Raw genomic sequence first — 7273 nt, 5'->3', positions numbered from 1 at the left:
CAGTCTGTTGTTCCATGTCCAGTTCGAACTGTTGCTTCCTGACCTGTATACAGATTTCTCAGGAGGCAGGTCAATTGGTTTGTTATTCCCATCTCTTTCATAATTTTCCACACTTTATTGTGATCCACACAGTCAAAGGCTTCGGGATAGTCAATAAAGCAGAAATAGGTGTTTTTTCTGGAACTCTCTTGCTTTTTCCATGATCCAGCGGATGTTGGAAATTTGATCTCTGGTTCCTCTGCCTTTTCTAAAACCAGCTTGAACATCTGGACGTTCACGGTTCACATATTGCTGAAGCCTGGCTTGGAGAATTTTGACCATTACTTTACTAGCATGTGAGATGAGTGCAATTGTGTGATAGATTGAGCGTTCTTTGGCATTGCCTTTCTTTGGGATTGGAATGAACACTGACCTTTTCCAATCCTGTGCCCCCTGTAGATGACTAACAATTATTCTGAGGTTTTGTGAGTGGCGTTAAAGAGCCCACCTGCCAGTGCAGGAGAAGTCAGAGACCTGAGTTTGATCCCTTGGTGGGGAAGATGTCCTGGAGGAGGGCATGGCAACCCACTCCAGTATTCTTGCCTGGAGAATCCCATGGACAGAGGAGCCTGGTGGCTGCAGTCCATAGGGTGGCAAAGAATTGGATACAACTTAGCATGCACGCAGGCACACACAAGCTTCCCTTCTACATATGTCCCATTACTTAAATAGATGATGTGGAGGAACTTCGATTTCATTTGTATGAGATGAAGCTTGAAGGTTGAGATCTTGCTGTAATAGTACAGTATATCATTCAACTAAACAGATTTTCATCTAACTCCCATTAGGTTTTCTGTGTTTCAGAAGCATATAGATACATAAGATAGTCCTTGCCAATAAGAAACTTATACTTTTGAGTGAAGATGATATTTCTAGTGATACTTAAAGATACTGCCTATCTAATCTTTTCCCTTTGCAGTCAAACAATCTAATAATGGCCTTATCCCTTATTAAGAATATCTCACCACCACAAGGCTATATTTAAAATGGATAACCAAGAACCTACTGTATGGCACATGAACATCTGCTCAATATTATATGGCCACCTGAATGGGAGGAGAGTTAGGGGAAGAATGGATGCATGTATATGTATGGCTGAGTCCCTTCATTGTTCATCTGAAACTATCATATTGTTAATCGGCTACCCAGATAGAAACTAAAAAGTTTTAAGAAAAGAATATCCCATTACCTTGTGATGGTATGTATTTTATATTTTTTTATATCTTGCATTTGTTTTTGTCACATTGTTATTTTTCTTCCTATCTTTATCTCATTCTGCCCAGAAAATAATATGGCACTATTGTTACTACTAATCCCAATGAAGCCTTAAATTGTGATTGGCTCCTAGACAGATAAAAATAATATTCTCTATATACAATTTGGATACCTAGTTTCTGGAGCTGCAGCAGACATATGTTGGCATGCCTTTGCCTTAAGGAGATTGCTCACTGGAGAGCGTTTGGGGTTCTAAACAATTTGGCTCTGCTGATTTTCTTTTCTGGGCAGATCTTGCTATCATTGCTATTACCACACCAGAACAGCCTAAGAGATGAGATTGTAGGTATGGAGGCGTTTGATGAGCTCCTGTCAGTTAATGTTCCCTGGAGTCAGGAGTTCTCTGGTTTTCTCAGGATTTGGACTTAAGCCTCCTGCTTCTGGTTTTCAGTCTTATTTTTACAGTAGCCTCAAGACTTCTCCATCTATACAGCACCATTGATAAAACATATAGATTAAAGATGAAAAGTTTCTGCACAGTGAGTGACACCCAGAGAGGGTCACAGAGTTACATGGAGAAGAGAAGAGGGAGGAGGGTGATAGAGGTGACCGGGATGAGACGAAGGGGAATCAAAAGAGGAGAGAGCAAGCTAGCCAGTAATCACTTTCTTATGTGTGTGCTCCACAGTCTGGACCGCTCAGAGATGTTCACGGAGTTATACAGAGAAGAGAAGAGGGAGGAAGGAGACAGACATGGCCAGGAGGATAAAGGGGGGAATCAAAAGGAGAGAGACAGATCCAGCCAGTAATCAGTTCCCCAAGTGTTCTCCACTGTCCGGAACACACAAAGAGATTCACAGAGTTGGGTAGAGAAGAGAAGGAGGAGGGAGGAGATAGAGGCGACCTGGTGGAGAAAAAGGAGAGTCCAAAGCCAGAGAGAGCAGTCAAGCCAGTAATCTCGCTCCCAAGTAAAAATGGGTACTGAAGATTTGGTTCTTAAAGGCACAAAATTGATAACAAATACCAAAAAGCAAAGATTAAAAATCTAGAGTAGAGGTTGGATTTTCAAAAATACAATATTAAAGAAAAAAAAAAAAAAAAAAGTCACAAAAATTATAAAATATATATATATGAAGTTTGCTTTAAAAAATAGGGTCTCTTTTTTTTTGCAAAGTAATAGTAGGTTATAAAAATGAAAAACTAAAGGAGTAATAGAGGGCTTAAAATTTTTTAAAAATTAAAGAATGATAGTAAAAATAGTAAAAATATATCTAGGACTTTCTCTGGTGTTGTGGGCAGTATGGGGTCAGTTCATTTTCAGATAGTTCCTTGATCCTGCTTATATTTCTCAAGATCTATAGGCCCCTTCCTATATGTAGTCGGTACTAACTACAGGGTTTTAATCTACTGCACCTGTCACTTCCAAGGAGGTTCCCTCTGTTTTAGCTTCTGTTTGCTGGTCTCTTCAGTGTCTATTTTCCACCCTGACACAAGGGGGCGGTGGTGGACACTTTTTTAGGCTCACTTGTTCAGTTGTGCTGTGGGGAGGGAGGGACTCTTTGCCACCCCATGGACTGCAGCCTACCAGGCTCCTCAGTCCATGGGATTTTCCAGGCAAGAGTACTGGAGTGGGGTGCCATCACCTTCTCCAAGTAGAAGATGAAGCAGTGCTAAAACGAGAGAGCATAACAGATCCTGTGCAGTTACTAAGCTGAGAAACTAGATGTACTGTTCCTGAACTCAGTCTTAGACACTGCACCAGAAAACTCTGGGCCAGATACTAGGTTATAGCCCCTGGCTTGTCTAGCCCTTCTATACTGCAGAATAGATTAATACTTCTATTGCTCCTCTCTGGTTTATTGCCTTTTATTTTCAAAGGACAGATTCTCAGAACCCTTTTGATGATCTTCAGATCATTTGGACACTTTCTAAGAAATGATGCTGTTAAGACACTGGCTTCCCAAGTGACACTAGTGGTAAAGAATCCCCCTGCCAATGTAGGAGATGCAAGAGAAGAGAGTTAGGTGCCTGGGTTGGGAAGATCCCCTGGAGAAAGAAATGGCAAGCCACTCCAATATTCTTGTCTAGACACTAAAGTAGAGTTACTGGTTCTTTGGGAGATTTCAAACAGCCCCTTTGCAGATTCAAACCCTGTGGGGGGACAGGAATGAGGATGATCCCTGTTTTACAGATAGAAGAACCAAGGCCCAGAGGTAAAGTGATAAGTCACATGAGTTAGAAATTCAACCACCATTATCCCAAGTACCCATAGAGAGTTAGAATTTTGGTTGTTTTTCTGAGATGGAGTACCTACAGTGGAAAGACCCTTCTAACTAAAAGGTCAGAAGATGTATCTGTTCTTAGCTCTGATAACAACTCATTCTGTGGCCTTGGGTCCCTGGTACAATGTCTGTATTTGTAAATTGAACTAGGACTATGGTTTTTAAGGCCATTTTAAACTCTAAGATACTGTGATTTTAGGACTCTTAGCTTAAGTTCCACTCATCCCACTGGATTTCCTTTCAGAGTGTAAACATTTGATTTTTTCCTCCCTTGACAGGGGCATCTTTCATGTTCTGGACATGATGAAAATGGACATGGTGAACTATATTATTCAGAGCCTCTGACCCTACCTGAAGGAACATTCTATCATTTATGAATGAACTAAATTCCAGAAACTCCTCAACAAGCAACCCAGTATGGTCAAAATTTAAAGACAGAAGAGGGGGAGATTTGACTTTGGGTATGATTTCTTACAGTGATAGGGTATTTTCTATGTTTTTAAATAGTTTCTCCCTATTGGGCAGGTGGCTAGGACATGGGATAGGAAGAAGGAACATTTCTCCAAGACAAAAGATGTACAAAAGAATTTATTTATTGAGGAAGAATATATCCTCAAGCCTTAGTTTTCAAGCCTTGGTGTTTCAAGATATTTACTTATCCTTTCTATGTCATAGATCTCCTTGATTGCACCACAAAATGGCTAACAAAATTCAAGTTCTCCTGACTCTCCCAGCTCCTCCAGCATGGCCCATTCATCTCCAAATTGGGCAGTGGACAACCCCCAACTTCCCATTTCCACAATGGTGCTATGCCAGGGATACCTGAACCTTCTTCTCTGGGATCTTGACAGTAAAGAGTTTCCCGAGGTAGGAACGTACGTTAGAATATTTCCTTTTTGTTTTGTATTCAATACCTTTACTAGAACACTCTTCTGACAGCTTGCTTTTCCCTGCCTCACCAGAGTCTGCTGATGAATAGAATCTGGCTGCAGGACATGGAGTCCCAATTGAAGCAGTTAACCATTCTGGCCTCAGTCTTGCTAGTGGCTGGAAGTTTCTCTGGACATGTTTTATTCAGCTCGACTGAATTTGTGAATAAACTGAAACACATAACCAAGGCCCTGACAGACGAATTTAACTCCAGGTAAACTTCATTGAGGCATCCCCGGTGGCTCAGTGGTAAAGAATCTGCCTGCCAATGCAGGAGACTCAGATTTGATCCTTGAGTTGGGAAGATCTCCTGGAGTAGGAAATGGCAACCCACTCCAGTACTCTTGCCTGGAGAATCCCGTGGATTGAGGAGCCTGGTGGGCTACAGTCCATAGGATTGCAAGAGTCAGACACGACTTAGCGACTAAATAACATGAACAAAAAACTACCTAGATTTTTCTCTGAGTTGAAAATAATATGTGGGGTTTGGAACTTAGGCAGTTAATGTATTACTGCCTTATTTTTTATCATAAACCACACAAAAGACCTTGGGCATCATCTGCAAAGGTCGTTGGTGTCTTTTGATAAATTGTATTAAAGTTTGTGATGGAAACAAAACCTATTTCCAAGGAGGTGAGTGTGGAAACTAGTTTGCTATGAATGATTCAGTACTGTGTTTGCTTAAAATGAGTTATTATGTACTTAAATAAGTGACACTGGATTTGTGTATGTATAACCAGAAGTTGATCACTTGGTCAATAATATGTATCCATAATTTGCTTCATGCAGGGCACTTCAGCTAATGTACAAAGAAGAACTGGAGCTTCCGATCTCAATATATTTACAATTCAAGTGGTGAACTAGGGAAAATAACCACAGAAAATGCCTAAGAAATCTTAAAACAGAATTTGAATAAAGTTTAGGGGACTAAAGAACACTGAGTAGATCCAAGAATGGAAATGAACCCTTGTCTGATTTGTTTCAATTGAAGTGGAGAATAGTATGAATTAGTTAATATGTATGAATTAGTTGACACCTTGAGGGTAACAATAAAATGATTTCAAACACTGCGTCCTCTGTTAGTGGTGGAGAGCTGGAATTCTTTTGTGAGTGGACCTGGCTTCTGGTGTTGGACTCTCTGGGCTTTGCTCCTACACCAAGGCCCCTCTGCTTTCTGTCCTTCATTATCTAGGCCTAAATAGGCTATGGTGAGTGTGAGTGAACAAATGTCTCAGAAAATCCACAAATACCTCAAAGACATGGGCCTAACTGCCCTGAGTAGTGAAAAGAAAGATTTTTTTATAGGCTAACTTCAGATCATTGCCAGGAAAGAGAACAGTTTGTAACATCATTGTTAAGAGTTATATGGTGGTGGTGATGGGGAAGGGTGGCAAGAATGTGGAAGGTGAGAAGGTGGATACAAGATTGGAAGTCAGTTGTGAAGCCATTCAAAGCTGGAATGATCATTGGGAAAGTCTTTTGGCTTTAGTTTCCTTATGTATAATGCACATAATTGAAGTAAATTTCTTTCAGTTTGAAAAGTGAACATATGGTTTTAAGGTCAGCTAGGATGTGTAACTTGCAGGTGCTAGTGCTGAGTGATTCTTGGTCATTCTCTAACTATAACCCAAGGCCTGTGATGGGAAACACTTTCTCTATCCCATGCTTTAAGTTACCATGATCGTCCCTACTTCCCTCTAAGGAACTGATGCTAATTTAGGCCACAGGATATATTCCATGCTAGAATGGAAGCAGTGAACTTGACCGCCTTGCTTCTAATTTTTCTACCTTGACATAGTCTGATTTGGCTCTGTAGACCCAGACTTGGTACACTGGCTACAATGTGTGTCTTTAGAATTTCAAGTACAATGTCTAGGATCCTCTAGTTAGGTCTTGCACACCTGGAGCTCACTTAGCACCACATTAACATTATAAATACCCAGAAACTTATTGGCTGGACATCTTTGAATAATGCATTGTCTTTGGGAGCTTGATAGCATTCCTTCTTCCAAAAGAAAAGAAAGAAATCTCATTAATATGGTTTACCTAAATGAGTGGGTAGGTCAGTGAAAATCTCAGTTAATTTAAATGTTGGCTAACAGAGAGTGCAAAGGCATTGTGAATTTCTTCTGAAAACTGTTTGATCTTTCCAACTCTTTTCTTGCTAGCAGATCAGTGGATCCACTTGTTTCTCATAGGTTGTTTGGTTCTCGGGATGCAGAATCTCTGCTAGACCTCTCTGCTGTCCTTATTCTCATCAAGGGGGAGTTGACAAAACTAGGTTGGAAGCTTTTCAGTCTGATGTGTCACAATCAGCAGGTATTTAGCCCCTATTATGATGAAATCCTTAGATATAATCCCTCCAGCTCAGGCACAAGAAACAGAAGTGGAGTCTATCTGATAGTTCCAGACCACAGTCTGGCAACAGGGACCCAGGAGAGAGGGCTAAGTATATTCCTGGGATGACATCACCTGTGCCCCGCAGAGTAGCCTCTTCCTCACTTCAACCTGGACTCAGGGCTGCAGGGTTCCAGCATGTAAATACAAACTGGCCCAGCCCCCTTCATAATAAACTTCTGTGCTGCAAGAAAACCTCAGTTCCATCTGTGTTGCAACTGAACCCAGGTTTTGTGCCCTTATCCCCTATTATCTGAGAACCAGTGATCCCTCAGTTCTCCTTCACTGGCTGATCATTCTTCAGGATGCTGGCTTGAGCAGGCATCAGGGCATCGGCTGCTAGCATTGTTTCCTCCAATGGAAAATCATTTCCTTGAGGGCTGTGAAAATTTTCTGTGGAATTTTTTCAA

At 41.0% G+C, this 7273-nt stretch overlaps 1 pseudogene; it reads left to right on the top strand.

The window, feature by feature from the left end:
* Positions 1-2918: 2918 nt before the first annotated feature.
* On the top strand, positions 2919-6867 carry LOC102272018 (T-complex protein 11-like X-linked protein 2; annotated as a pseudogene).
* Positions 6868-7273: the final 406 nt, after the last annotated feature.

This window comes from Bos mutus, chromosome X (assembly GCF_027580195.1).
Source record: "Bos mutus isolate GX-2022 chromosome X, NWIPB_WYAK_1.1, whole genome shotgun sequence".
Taxonomy (NCBI): domain Eukaryota; kingdom Metazoa; phylum Chordata; class Mammalia; order Artiodactyla; family Bovidae; genus Bos; species Bos mutus.
This window is presented reverse-complemented; position numbering and strand designations above follow the sequence as displayed.